The sequence below is a fragment of the Triticum dicoccoides genome, chromosome 3B (assembly GCF_002162155.2).
Source record: "Triticum dicoccoides isolate Atlit2015 ecotype Zavitan chromosome 3B, WEW_v2.0, whole genome shotgun sequence".
Lineage (NCBI taxonomy): Eukaryota > Viridiplantae > Streptophyta > Magnoliopsida > Poales > Poaceae > Triticum > Triticum dicoccoides.
The window spans coordinates 430,281,922-430,297,273 of record NC_041385.1 but is presented as its reverse complement, the minus strand read 5'-3'; the positions used below and the strand labels follow the sequence as shown (position 1 = coordinate 430,297,273).

The window sequence follows — 15,352 nt, the reverse complement described above, 5'->3', positions numbered from 1 at the left end:
GTTGCCTCTCGATGAACAGGACCCCGTGGTGTGGAGGGCTGGATGAACGGTAGACGGTGGAGGGGTGGCCGTGGAGGGGTGGTTGAACAGGACTACGTGGTGTGGAGGGCTGGATGAATAGTAGATGGTGGAGGGCTGGATGAACAGTAGATGGTGGAGGGGTGGTTGAATAGTAGATGGTGGAGTAGCGCGCGGTGGAGGCTGGATGAACAGGAGCCCGTGGAGGCTGGAGGAGGTCGACGGTAGCCCGTGGAGGCTGGAGGAGGTCGACGATGGAGATGAACAGTATCCCATGGAGTCCCGTTTTGTGGTACGCCACACCACTCCCGATGAACAGGACCCCCGTTTTGACCGTAGCGCTCCAACACAAGTCCGTTTCGTTTGTTTTGCGGTACGCCACACCCCTCCCGATCAACAGGACCCCCGTTACGACTGTAGGAGGTTTGTTTTGTCCGTTTTGCGGTACGCCACACCCCTCCCAATCAACAGGACCCCCGTTTCGACTGTAGGAGGTCCGTTTCCTCCGTTTTGCGGTATGCCACACCTCTCCCGATCAACAGGACCCCGTTCTGAATGTAGGAGGTCCGTTTCCTCTGTTGTGCGGTACACCAGGCCTCGTTTCCATCGCCTGTTCCGTCCAAGCCCTCCCGATGAACACGACCACGCATTCCGTTCCGACCCAGCCGGTTGGCTCCCCATGAACACGACGACGACGCTGTTTCTCCACTCCGCCCCAGCCATGTAAGTATGCGTGAGTAGGCGTTCGAGACCCTGCCCGTATGTATGTACATGGCCGTATTTTCTTTCTTGCACCCTCGCTGTTGTACGTACGTGTACATGCTACGTGCGTGCCTCTACTACGACACGTGCGCGCCTCTACTACGACACGTGCGTGCCTCTACATCGACTAGTATGTACGTACACTTTCGCGACCAGAATGAAAACGCTACGTACGCTTCGACCAGGTGAGTCTCGACTGTCAGGCACTTCCTTGCCTGCGAAGATGTAGCTGGTGGGTCCCTGCAGTCAGGGGGGTGAATCGTTTTGCTTTTTTTTGCCCGGACGCACTTCCTTGCGTGCGAATGTGTAGCTGGTTGGTCCGAGCTGTCAGTGGCGGTAATGTTTTTTTCAAGAAATACAGAGGCCCTTTCGGTGGGTCCCTGATGTCAGGTGGAGGAATCATTATTTTGCACGTAATAAGGAGGCATTTCCTTGCATGCGGCCGTGGACCCAGCTGTTGGCCTCTCCACGTACAGTCCACTTCAGATGCATGTCAGTCGTTGACCACGTTGACCAGGCCGCGCCGAGAGCACCAGGGCGGTGGACGACGGCGAGGCCTAAGAAGGGAACGACACAGAGGCAGGGAAGACTCGACAGTTGTTTCCCACGCGGAGGGGAGTACGACTGTATGAGGGTTTACTGGTTCGTCTGCCGTCGCTGGAGAATAATAGCATGTGTGGGTGAGTAGAGGGATGGCTAGGTCAGCGATGGGAGTACGATGGGGCGGTGAGGCCTGCGCGGCAGCACAGCTGGCCGCGGGGAGGAGGGAGCAGGCAGTCCCGCCGGCGGTTGTTTGAGCGGCTAGAGCAGGAAGAGCAGAGATTCAAGAAGCACGACGGCCGTTGGATGGACATCCAACAGTCACTGCTTGTGCGTCAGCCTTTTTTTTAGGAAAGCCTCAAATCTGTGGAAAACAGCATACAACCCATCTGCCATTATTTCTAATAATTTACAGCCCATTTGCTAATTCTTAAGGTTTTTTTTTGGAGCCCATATTCTTTTTGTTAGCATTACAGCCCATATTGTGGCCATGGTTAAAAAATTATACGAAATTTTGCATATTTCGGTGCGGTCCGAACTGTTTTTAATCCCGAAATTTCGACTCACATTCAAACTGATTTTAAAAATAAATGTATATCAATATAAAATCCAACAAATTCTCCACGCATAAAATTAATGTAATTTAAAATCTCGAAATGAAAAAAAGATATTTGAAACTAATTGCCGGTTTGATGTGTTTTAAATATGTACAGCCCATTTCTCATTACTGATAGGCCATTTTCTCGGCCAGCCGCATGAAGCTCTCCTTGTCTTGAAAGATTTGCAGCCCAACAGGCCTGACAAAGCGACTTACTTGGCAAATCACAAAAAAACTGGGTTGTGGCCTTGGACCCAGCTGTCAGCCTCTCCACGTATAGTACTCTTCTGATGGAAGTCGGTCATTGACCACATTGACCACGTCGCGCCGAGAGCACCAAGGTGGTGGACGACGGCGAGGCTTAGGAAGGGGACGACACGGAGCCGGGGAAGACGCGGCAGTGGATGCCCACGCAGAGAGGAGTACGAGGGTTCACTGGTTCGGCTGCGGCGTGAGGCTGCTGTCGCCGCAGAATAACAGGGGGTGTGGGTGAGAAGAGGGATACCCTGGGCCAGCGGTGGGAGTAGTAGGGGGCGGTGAGGCCTCCGGGGCATCACAGCCGGCCACGAGAGGCAGGAGCATGCGGCACGACCGGCGCTGCTTTGGGCGGCTGGAGCAAGAAGACTAGAGGTTGAAGAAGCACTATGATTGTTGGATGGACATCGTACAATCACTGGAGCTAGAATCGTTCATATTGACTAAGTTGACAAAGCCCTCCGTCCTTGTCAACTTAGTAGGCCCACAAGTCAGCCACCCAGTATGGTGGGTCCCAGCTAGCAGGGGGTATTCATTTTTTGGTGCGTAATAAGGAGGCACTTCCTTGCGTGCGAAGATATAGCTGGTGGGTCCGACCTGTAAGCGGGGGGAATGTTTTTTTCGTGAAATACAGAAGCCCTTCCCACGTACAGTGCACGTACAGTGCATAATAAGGAGGAACTTTCCTTGCGTGCGACCATGGACCTCGTGGGTCCCAGCCGTCAGGCTCTCCACGTACAGTTCTCTTCCGATGACTCTCGTATGTTGACCACGCCGCGCCGAGCGCACCAAGGCGGTGGACGACGGCAAGGCCCCAGACTGGAACGACCCGGAGATAGGGAAGACGCGGCAGTGGAGTCGCAGACGAAGAGGAGTGGGAAACTTGACTGGTTCGGGTGCAGGGTGGGCCTACACTCGGCAGAGAATAACAGGAGGTGAGGAGTGGAGGGATGGCCTGGCCGTCGGCGGGGTAGCGTTTCGCTGAGGAGCGCAAAATAACGTCGCTGGACGCCAAAGGCTGGAGCAGGCAGTTCCGGCAGCGCTGGGGGAAGAAGACGAGAGATTGAAGAAGAATGCCGGCCGTTGGATGTAAATCCAACGCTTTCTTAGGCTTCGACCTACTGGCCCACATGTCAGCCAGTCCATTTGTTTTTTAGTCCATTTGGTGGGCTGGATGAAACAATGATGTAGCATCTATGCAGCCTGTTTAAATCCCATTTGCATTTTTCTCGAAATCCGCGGACTTGCTGGGCTGGGTGAAAATATCATGTTGGGCTAGACGGAGAAATGTTATAAAAACATAAACACATGATTGCACGTCAGTAAAATCTTTGCAAGCTTATGTACGCAATCACTAGGAGTTAACTTGGCAAGTTGTATATAAACAATTATTATTATTATTTTCTCAGAACTTTCAACTTACGAAATAAAATATCATTTTAATTTGATGAGTTAATAGTATGTGGGGTGTTATTGTTTTTTAGGCTAGACGTGGGACAATTGAGTTGGTTCTAGGGGAAAGTACTGGGAGAAAACTTAGTTTACATCGAAAAAGAAAGTGGGAGAAAATTCAGAGACGTGCTGGGTCCACCTGAGGAGAGGAATATGTTGGGAGGAAGGAGATTCAAAGCACGGCAGCCGAGTGAATAGTTTTTTTACGGACAAGTGAACTAGTTTACATACATAAGCAAATAGCCACTAAAAAGCAATCAGGTTAATGGGTTCTTAAAAGAAATATTTCGGACAAAACAGATAATTACGACACATAGGCTAATGCATGAAACACTCAGATGATAAAGGTTCTTATAAACAGATAAAGTACAACATCTAGACCTTCCTGGCACGCTTGATCATGACGCTGCGGCTGTCCGTGTACTCGTCGGTTACGGGAAGCAGACACGCCCTCATGTCCAAGATCTGCCTGTACATGTCGTAGCATGCGTATGCGTCCTTGGCCGCGTAGGTTATGTAGGCTAGATTCAGAGGTACCTCCCACGTGTTCAGGTCGTCTTCTTTCATGTTGGTGTATCAGGGGTCGATGATGGTCTCAGCGAGGTCAACCACGGAGTCCTTCTCCTGCCCGTTGCTGATGATCTTGTATTGCTTCTGGATGTCGACAAGCTTGTTGCACCAGATGGCCGAATCATCGCGTTCTTCCTTCTCTCCACCGTAGTGAAGGTGCAGTCGGCGCTGCCGATGAAACAGGCGAATGCTCCAGAACCTGCTGCAGCCATAGGACTGAGGCGAGGCAGAGCTTCACCGAGTCCGTATCGTTAGTGTACATCACATTCAACTTGGTGCAGCCATAGGACTAAACGGCAAACTAACTCCTTGCTGAAGTCCTTATCCAGCAGGCTCACCCCTTGGATCGCCATTGGAGTCTCTTCGAGTGAATGAGTGTGTAGGCGGCGGCAGCAGTTCGTTTTTCAGCTCTTGGGGAACTGGATTCAACAGTAAGTTGAGTGTGTATAGGCGACAACAGTTACTACCCCTCCCTCGTCCACTGCACGCCCGACAGAAGATGCACCATTGGCGCATTCAAACGCCTCCATTAAGAAACCTACTCCGGCCACACGTCGGTTCACGAGCGGGTCTGTATTGGTACTGTAATAACAGGAGTTAGTGGTCACTTTAATTAAATTTAATTAGCTTTAATAGAAATTTATACTTAAAACAAGCAATGCATTGGCTGGTTCTATCAGTACCACGGGATCAACATGTACAACAATTAGAATTATTATTCTCAGGACGCACACGATCAACACATTTGTCGCACTTTCACAAAGATAATACTACCAAGTTTGAACTGTTTGTTATGGTTGCTGTCCTCTGCATCATCATGTCGTGTTTCCTAGCTTGCAAGATTCAGAACCAACAAATAAGATCCAAATAATAAGTACAACAAAGATGCCTACACATCTCATTGATTCCCAGCTTGCAAGATTCAGAACCAACAAATAAGATCCAAATAATAAGTACAACAAAGATGCCTACACATATCATTGATTCCCAGCTTGCAAGATTCAGAACCAACAAATAAGATTCAAATAATAAGTACAACAAAGATGCCTACACATCTCATTGATTCCCAGCTTGCAAGATTCAGAACCAACTCATTAGAGCCTTTTGATAAAGTGAATATCGGGATTAAATCCATCTTGGCTAGCCATGTCATACAATCGAAGAACTTGGCGAATGCTCTTGACCGTCACAACATCTGTAGTTGAGTATTCCCGTTTGCACATCATGTTTGCACATCACAAACAAGGAGACATGAAAGCATGATTTCACTTTAATAGCAACCTCCTTGAACACAACCTCCAGGTCCACCAGGATGAGGTCTGCCTGGAATTCCATGATTCAATTCATGCGCCTTTTTCTGCAGTTCACCTGAAATGAAGCAAAGATTGCATCATTCAGCTAGCAAGAAGTACTTGCTCTTGTGAGCTGGCAGGTTCTTCTTTAGTAGTTGCACTAAAATTGAGGAACATTAAGGTTGGCTGTCCGGCTCATGTAAGGTGCAACTATAATTTTCTTATCCTTTTGTGCAGTTCCACTAAAATAAAGTGCCATTGTGGTGACAGTGACGGCTCCATCTGGCAAAGGCTAATAAAATGTTGCACGAGATTACCCGCAGAACTTGACGAAGATTTTCGAAGCTCCAATCACCATTTTGTGCAGTTCCACCTAAATTGAGAGATGTTGCCCACGTGACATTTTAGTTGAGCTGCACAAGACACTCATTCCAAAAAAGTGTTTTGTGCAGTTCACCAAAAGGTCACAATAGCAACAAGGTGAAATGGATATCCCTATCTGCACAAAATGATAGAAAGTAAACAGTTGCTGGTCAATAAGAATATACGAAACATATACAAAATGAAAAGAAGCATCTTAATTATGTTCATGGAAATCACGCAAGGACAGTAGAAATTTTAAAATGTCAGCAATGCTTCATGTTACCAAAAGCATTACGATCAACAATGAGATTCCTCAGATATGGGATTACTTTAATGGTGGCATTGCTTGTTTACCAGACACAGTAAATCAACAGCAGCTAAAGAGTTGGTTTAAGGGCATCGGACCGTGGGGACACCAGGACACTCAACAGCGTAAAGGAGCAACTTACTTATCATATTGGGGAAAACAGTAGGAGTGCCATTTGTAACACAGTTTAATTGCATCTTGTGACTGGAGGCATTAGATTAACAAGAACACTGGTTAGACATGTCCCTAAGGTAACAGTGTGATCGCTTCATTTTACATGCGCCCTTACATTAACAACAGCAAAAGGTTGGTATAAGGACATGCGACAGTGGACGCATCAGCACAATGTACCTACAAGGAGGCATAAAGTGGTGATGCCGAGCTTGTTCATGCTATGTGAGGGCAGCAAACCTAATCTTGGAGACCTTTTACTATGTGAGGGCAGCAAATCTAATCCTGGAGACCTTTTACTATGTGAGGGCAGCAAATCTAATCCTGAGACCTTTTACTATGTGAGGGCAGCAAATCTAATCCTGAGACCTTTTACTATGTGAGGGCAGAAAATCTAATCCTGAGACCTTTTACTATGTGAGGGTAGCAAATCTAATCCTGAGACCTTTTACTATGTGAGGGCAGCAAATCTAATCCTGAGACCTTTTACTATGTGAGGGCAGAAAATCTAATCCTAGAGACCTTTTACTATGTGATGGCAGCAAATCTAATCCTGGACATACTCTGTTGACCATTCCACCAGCCGCCACTTTCTATCCTTTTTTCAACCAATAATAGATGTGTTCCTTATCCAGTTTGTACTGCGTTTTCCCATTATTTCCCTTTTCAACCAAGAGATCGGTTGGGTATCCGGTCTCTACTACTTTCACCATATTATTTCCTCTTTAAATCAAGTCCTAGATTCATGCTACAACTTTCCCCCCTTTCTTCGTTGTTTTAACTAAGCCCTAGATTCGAATGCTTGAAGTAGCTTTACCTCTAATAATACTAAAATTTTAGGTGGCTTTGGAAGAGCTGATGGGAGTAGAAAAAGATGCACATGCATACACGTGGGAGCTGGGGCAGTAGAGCAAGGCCACTTTCGAAGAACATATACCTGAGGGTCGCCGGGATGTCGGTGGCGGCAGGTCAGATCTGCGGACAATACGGCAGGGAGGAAGAAGGGTCGGAGGACCTCCCGAGCCGGCGCTGTGTCGGAGAGAACGGCACGGGCAGAGGATCGGGCCCCTCCGGCAGCTATGGGTTTCCTCCCTCGGCGGCGATGACCGCGTGAACGATGCACCTTTTAGTCCTCTACACACACCGGCCGAAGGGATCCGGTCGGATCTATGACCAGCGGTGAGCAGAAAGAAAATGTTGCTCCCACTGTCTTGTTTATATCTTGAGAGGATGAGAGAATGAAGAGAGCAACCCTAGTAAAGCAAACGCTCAGGCCCCTGCGTCCATATATAGTGGAGTGATTATCTTTTTTCTCTCCACAACAAGCGTTTCAATTTGTGTACATGGCATTAAAGAAAAGAAACTCTCTATTTAAGGTGACTACTCTACGACTCCTACTTGCTACTACAATATTGTTCACTTGTGCTCCCCGCCCCTCCATTTATTGAACAACCCCACGGGTGAATAAACATAGTACAGTAAGTATTGTATTTATATAGAACGAACAAGCTCGAACTATTTTCGCGTAGTTAAAAGTTGAGGGCGGGGCTTTTCCCGGGCAGTACGCGCGGCAGTTTTCGGGTAGGCGGTTTGACAAAGAGGCGAGGAGGGTGAGCGAGTGGGGCTGTGCGATTTGACGGCGCGTTACTACTGGAAAGACTTGTGATATGACCACTCACTATAGTCATGAATTACTGGCGCCCCGACCGGGGTGATTCCCCCCTTCCGTTCCGCGCTCTAATCTGGTGCATGACACGTCGACCCGGATGCTGGCTCTCCCACATGCCGGAGTAGTAAGAAGGAGCAAAGAATGATGCGATATATACTAGTACTATACTACTCCCTCCGTTCCTAAATATAAGTCTTTGGAGAGATTTCACTATGGACCACATACGGAGAAAAATGAGTGAATCTACACATAAAATGCATCTATATACATCCGTATGTGGTCCACAGTGAAATATCTACAAAGACTTATATTTAGGAATGGAGGGAGTACTACTCAGGTCGGAGGAGTGCGAACCACGGCAGCCCAGTGAACCAGTCGTGCGAACCACGGTAGCCCAGTGAACCAGCAGTAGAAAACAATGTGGTGATATGGCCATAAAAAACAATGTGCTACGGTCCACACTGTAGCATGTACAGTAACACACCTCTTTGTTTGGATCCCTGAGTTAGAGCTAGTTTGGGTTGAAATAGCCTCAAATTATCAAAACAAGAGGGGTTAGTTTGAGCTAGTTTGCTCTAACCCAGCTAAAAAAACTAGCCCGGTAGAGAGGTTCTAATTGGGTTAGTTATCCTCGGGCCCACTAAAAGAGAACTAAAAAAATCTCACTTGCCCGTACCAGATCGCTCCCCTAAAAAAATCTCACCTGCCCGCACCAGATCGCTCCCCCCCCTCTCGCACGACTCCTCTCTATTCCCCATAGGGCCGCCTGCCCAAGCACCGCTCGCCCTCTCTCTCCTCCGGCCGCCCTCTCCTTCTGGCCTCCGCCGCCCTACTCCGGCTACCCTCTCCATCTGACCTTCGAAGGTTGCCCCGCTCCCCCTTCACCAGTCGTTTTTCTCCCTCTGTCGTGCGCGGCGGCAGCGCATCTACCAGGGAGGTCACGAGAGGGGTGAGTTTGTTCGTTCCTTCTCTGTCTCACGGCCATATCATTGATCTTGCTTGCTCTAGCGCTAATTCTGATTTGGAAAAGTAGATCCTGATCAAACTTGCTATAGATTTGCGATGCACGCATGGAATTGTTTGATGCTGCTTGAGGAGGTAATAAATCTTTCTGGAGGCCCAAAGATCCAGGTCACCTTTCTAGGTATTTCAATTTCAGGCTTGCATTATTTGTAGAGGCCCAAAGATTCAATTCACCTTTCTAGGTATTTCAATTTCAGGCTTGCATTGTTTCTAGAGGCCCAAAGATTCAGTTCACCTTTCTAGGTATTTGAGTTTCAGGCTTGCATTATTTCTAGAGCCCCAAAGATTCAGTTAACCTTTCTAGGTATTTCAGTTTCACGCTTGCATTATTTCTAGAGGCCCAAAGATTCAGTTCGCCTTTCTAGGTATTTCAGTTTTAGGCTTGCATTATTTCTAGAGGCCCAAAGATTCAGTTCACCTTTCTAGGTATTTAAGTTTCAGTCTTGCATTATTTCTATAGGCCCAAAGATTTAGTTCACCTTTCTAGGTATTTCAGTTTCAGGCTTGCATTATTTCTAGAGGCCCAAAGATTCAGTTCACATTTCTAGGTATTTTAGTTACAGGCTTGCATTATTTCTAGAGGCCCAAAGATTAAGTTCCCAGTCAGCGGCAAGCGACCCTGCTACCCATGCCGGTGTCGACCTCAACTCGCAAGGGACGGCGTCGGAGGGGTTCCCGGGGCTTGGGCTCTATAGAGCCTTCCTCCAAACCGACGATGGCAAGCTCCTCCCTCGGTGCGTGAGGGGCTCCGGGCTCCCTCCCTATCGTGAACGACTTCCGTGATGAGTTAGCTCATTCTTTGTTTCATGAAGTGTTTTTTTATTTTGTGAAGCTTGATTGCCGACTTGTATGTTTAAGTGGGATATCTCATTTGTATGGACAAAGTAAAAATTATCATGTTTTGCATGCTTGATTTGTATAGATGGTTCGTTTATGTCAATTGTGAGCGGGAGGAGGCCACAGAAGAGCCGGCCACACCAAGAGGGTGCTTGGATCCAAGGGACTTATTTTAGTCTGACTAAAAATAGGGTCCAAAGTAGTCAAATGATTGAGATAGAGCATTTGTTGTCAATCTAACCCTGCCATCCATACACCTCTTTGGTTTAGAGTTAGTTTAGGGTTAGAATCTAACTCTAACCTCTAACTGAGTTAGAGTTCTCCTCGTCTCGGTTCATCGCCATCATACTTTCCCCATTCCTGTGTTTTCAGTATCCTGCGAATCAAAGAGGCCCTTTTTTCGGGAAAAATCAAAGAGGCCCTTAGACTGGTTTAGGTCCGGTCATTTTTTATAAACGTGTTATGTCCAAAGTTTAATGAATGTGCTCCGGTTTCCACGAAAATAATCCGGTTTCATGTAGTAATTCATTGATTTATTTATTCTTCTGTGGGGGGGTTTGCATGTAATTCGTGAGGTCTGAAATGTAAAGTACCCCGGCATATGCTCTGAGTCGTGCATGCACTACGACCCAGATGCTCTATGTCCCACATGTCGGCGAATGGGAGCACGTGGAAATATCCTAGGAGTACATATAGGAGGATAAATGCGTGAAAATATATGTAATGTGAAGCGTAGCCGCAGTTTGAAAAGGAGACCTAAAGTGATGACAGCTATAGATCACACGCACCCAACTAGTGGTACTAGACATACGACTAATTTTTCCCTCAAAAAAAAGAGGCACGAGTGCTCAGTACTCCTATTCTATAAACACGAGTCCCATCTGACAACAGTGTCCGTGCTATAGCTAGCTCTCCTCCCTCGTTCCTCTCTTCTAATTCTAAACTCGGCCGACGCCCGGTGGGTGGGGTGGGTTTGCTCAACTGCGGCCCCACCTCACAGTGAAAACGTTACGACTGGAATAAAAAATGCCATATACTACCTTCGTTCATAAATATAAGCCTTTTTACATACTAGTTCAAATGGAATGCAGCATATAGATGTATGAAGACATAGTTTAGAGTGTAGATTCACTCATTTTGCTCCGTATGTAGTAGTCACTTGCTGGAATCTTTAGAAAGACTTATATTTGGGAATGGAGGGAGTACTATACTAATAAAACATTAAGGTCGCGAGGCGATGCAATGCTGGTTACAGGAGGCAAGAAGAAGAGATGCATCCATCGACGACGTCCACCTCCTCGACTCAGGGTGCCGGCCCACCGAACGGCGCCTAAGTAGCAGCGGCTTTCGTGGCCAGGTCGACGTGCTTCTGAACAATGGCATCCAAAGATTCCAGCCGCTGGAAGAAGGCCAACGTCTTTCTATCCTCTCTTTCCTTGTAGTGGCCTATGTAGACGATTTCCTCGTAGACGTGGATGTGCAGGTCGATGGTTTCTTGCATGGTGAGGTGCTGTGCGGCGAGCGCGGCCTCGAGGTGCACATTCTTCGTCGCAACCTCCGGCACCTGCAGGGCCACCAGGGCTTGAAAGAGTTCGTCACCATGTAGGCCGATGAGGGTGGCAGGCAATGAGGAGCCTGGTCGCGCGGGCTGGAGCAGTACGGCAAGGTCGTCCGCGCGCTTGTTGACGGTGGTGAACTTGCGGATGGAGTTGACCATCATGTCGTCCATGCGAGAGGCGAAGCCGGCGTCGACGAGGACTACGATGCCTGCGGTCCTCAGCATCGTCTGGAAACGCTGCGTGGTGCGGGGCCGCAGGCCGGCGCCTTGGATGATTTGGCACAGCCGACTGCCGCTCGCGTCCATCACCTCTATAGGTGCTTGTGGCTTCTGGTCACTTGGTCTTGGATTGGAGTGAGCAGTGTTGCGAAGAGAATTGGGAGTAGATGGATTGGAGTGGTGGGGCACCTTTATTATATGAGAGTCCAAACTCTGTTGCATTCACATCGTGCTGGCTCTAGTCTGCTTCTCCAATTAATTCTCTCTGCATGTAATTGAGGATGCATCATTGACCGTTCAACGTCTCGGGAACCGCTACCCTCTTCCTCCTTGGCATTCAAGCACCTATAGACCCGTCGGCAATGAGGTGCCTATGGTGACTTCGTAAATTTCAAGATGATAGTGCCATGCGTGTGTGCGTTCGGGGTGAGTGTATGCGCGTGTATATGAGCGCTTGCGTTTGTACTGTGTCAAAAAAAACATAACTGCGTGTCAAAAAGAGACTAGTCAGTATACTCAATATTGTGCACCTCGGAGAGGAAAACGATAGAACTAGTACGTATTTATTTACGGTGCAGATTCACTCATTTTGCTCCATATGTACTCCGTCTCGGTGTAGTCTAGTCACTTGTTGAAATCTCTAGAAGGGCAAATACTCCTTTCTGGTTTACAGGGCTATATTAGCAAGTAGTTGTACGCACTAGTACAATAGTGGGATCACATAGCAATTTTGTCTCATGCAAGAGCGTGGCTATATGCGTGCTCCAATGTTCACAACTGCAACGTTCGGTTTGCGCTTGGCTCTTCGCCTCTTCGAGAAGATGAAGAATGATGTTACTACTACTGCTTCTATAGTGTCGAATCCACTGCTGCATGTTCGTCCACCGCGAGCGGGACGGATAGCTTGTTGTAGAAGTACTACTAAGCAAAAGCCTGTCCTCGTTTGCGAGCAACAGCGTGCATGGGCGAGGGAGAAGGCGTGTAGTAAAATCAAGCTTCTTCTCGTTCTACGAGTTGACGCGACACATCATAGCACTGGCCCCACATGCTTGCCTCTAAACTTGGTTGAAAGACCCGCAGTGTACAATATATTTGCTGCAACCTCTAACATTTACCCACAACATGGCCGTATGCATCGTTCTGATGCAGAGGCTGGGGAGTCCCCCCTTTTCGAAAAAAAACAAATTAAAATATATATCCCTGTCTTGACCAGATGAGCGTGCAAACTACAATCACCAGGGTGACAGGTAGGGCCAGAAGACTATTTTAATTAAAAAAAACTTCGAGACGGCCACATAGCATGGAGCCGACCCCAACGATTTTAAGCTTACAGGCATGGTACATGCTATCTAGACTACTCTACACATGAAACTGCCACATGAGCGTCCGGGCTGCGCTTGGCTCTTCGCCTCTTCGGGAAGTCGAACAATGATGGTGTACTACTGCACTGGAGGAGTACTACAGTATGCTTCTGGCCATCTGACACCGATTGAACTGCTGCATGTCCACCGCGTGCGGGAGGGAGAGCGTGTAGCGAAAACTTCTCCTAGTCTTGCCAGCCACCATGCTCATGGGCGAGGGAGGGACGCTCCTGTCTTTGCGTGTATGACAGGTGGGCCCGACAGGTGTGTGGCCAACCTGTCATACAGCCAAAGGCAGGTGCAGTTAAGTCCACGAGGGAGAGGATAATCAAACTTCTCGTTGATGTACGAGTTGACGCGACACATCAAAGCACTGCACTCGATATATTTCAATAATTTAGGGTTACCGATGCATTAATTACAACGCATGCATGCATGCCGTGACTCTCCTTTTGATACTTGCATGTGTTGATTTAATGCACCTTGAAGTAGTACTCCCTCTGATTCCTTTTACTTTGCGTATAACTTTTTCTTGTTTTTCTTAGATTAGTCTGCATGTCCGCATTGGTTTCCATCTGTGCCCCCGGTTGATTAGTTCTGCCCCCATTAATCGCGCTAGTTTCCAAAGCAGAAAATGGCCATAGGCAAAAGCGTGCACCGCCAGATGCGGCTTGATAGCCTGGGGAAGCAAACTCATGCGAAAAGGAAGGACGAGCAGCCAACCATTGCATGTGCATTTACTGTCGATATTTATGCACCTTACTCATGCGCAGGGGCAAATTTGTCCAGAAAACGCAAACTACTGCCTTCCTTGGTATGCGGGAGGACAGTTATGCGCAGAGTATAAAATATGTGACGGTAAAGCTTTGTAATTCCCCGGCCCAAGCGAGAGATGGTTGTGCACGAGGAGGGCGAGATCATGCAGACGGAACAGGAACCGACGAGGGAGCTCACTAAGGTCTCGATGGACCTCACCGTGCTCCACTGCCCCTTGTGCCTCCGCCCCTTGACGCCTCCAGTGTATGAGGTTCGAATACACCTCATCCATTTGGCTGATTGAGCAAGGTACAGGTTTCTTGATTGATGTGATGTTCGATTGATTTCTGTAGTGCAAGGGAGGGCACCTGGCCTGCGCGGACTGCCGCGTCGAGCGCCCCGGGAACCAGCGGCAGTGCCAGAAGTGCGAGCACGGCGGTGGCTTCGACGTGCGGAACACGGCGGTGGACGCCGTCGTTTCGTCGCTGAGGGTGGAGTGCCCGCACGAAGGCTGTGGGCTCTACGTCACTTACCACAAGCTCGCCGATCACCAGAGCGTGTGTCTGCTCGCACCCTGCAAATTCCCCGTGCCCATCTGCGGCTACGAAGGCCCGCCGCCGATGCTCTATCACCACATCAGCAATGCGCATCCCATGCCCGTGCACAGGATCCAGTACGGCAAGGTGCTCCAGCTGCAAGTGCCACTGTCGGAGCCACCGCTCTTGCTGTTCGCGGAGGAGGACCGCCGCGCGTTTTTTTGGTCGGCGGCGTGCTCGACATTGGCGCGCCTATCGCCGTGTCGGTCGTCTGCATTAGAGCGGGGGCGTCCCCGCTGCCGCACTACTGGGCCAAGCTATGGGCGAACGGCCCGCCGGGGGAGCCCAAAGGCACGATCGACGCCGTCGAGGTGGAAATGGAGGTGACAAGCAGCAAGGATCCCGGCGACGTCGACATGCAGGAGCTGACCTTCTTGACAGTTCCGCCCAAGCTGCTGGCCGGGGCTAAGCTTGTGTCCCTCCACATTCAGATTGACAAGCTCACGTCCTAAATGTTTCGACAGTGCCTTCTGTTTATCTTAGTAATATGCTAATATAGGGATTACCTTGGTCTACTTTAGCTTAAGAAATGGTGGGTTTTGGTGGCGATGCAGCAATTACTTCGACATCAGATCAGTAATTTCCAACAGTCGAACGGATATTTTATGTCTGTTGGATATAAAGTTCCTTTGGGTAAGAAGTACTTACTTGTCATCAAAATGGATAAAAGGAGATGTATGTAGACGTATTTTAGTTCTAGATATGTCCCTTTTTATCCATTTTGATGACAAGCACTCCCTCCGTTCCACAATACATGCCTTCCATTTGTCAAAATATAGATGTATCTAGACATGTTTTAGTATATAGGTACATCCATGATAGAGCCAATCGGATGGTTGAGAACACTACAATTCGTAGCTACAGATGCGTGTGTGACTCCCAGATGCAGAGGCCGGGGGTCATCATCCTCCTTTTCAAGAAAAAACAGACGCGTGTGTGAGAGGACGAGTGCGTGCATGCACCTCTTCTCTTCCTGTATAACGTACTACTAAACTCAGAGTACAA

At 48.4% G+C, this 15,352-nt stretch overlaps 1 pseudogene; it reads left to right on the top strand.

Moving 5' to 3' along the window:
* The first annotated feature begins 13,254 nt into the window (after window positions 1-13,254).
* Window positions 13,255-14,799, top strand: LOC119282807 (annotated as a pseudogene).
* Window positions 14,800-15,352: the final 553 nt, after the last annotated feature.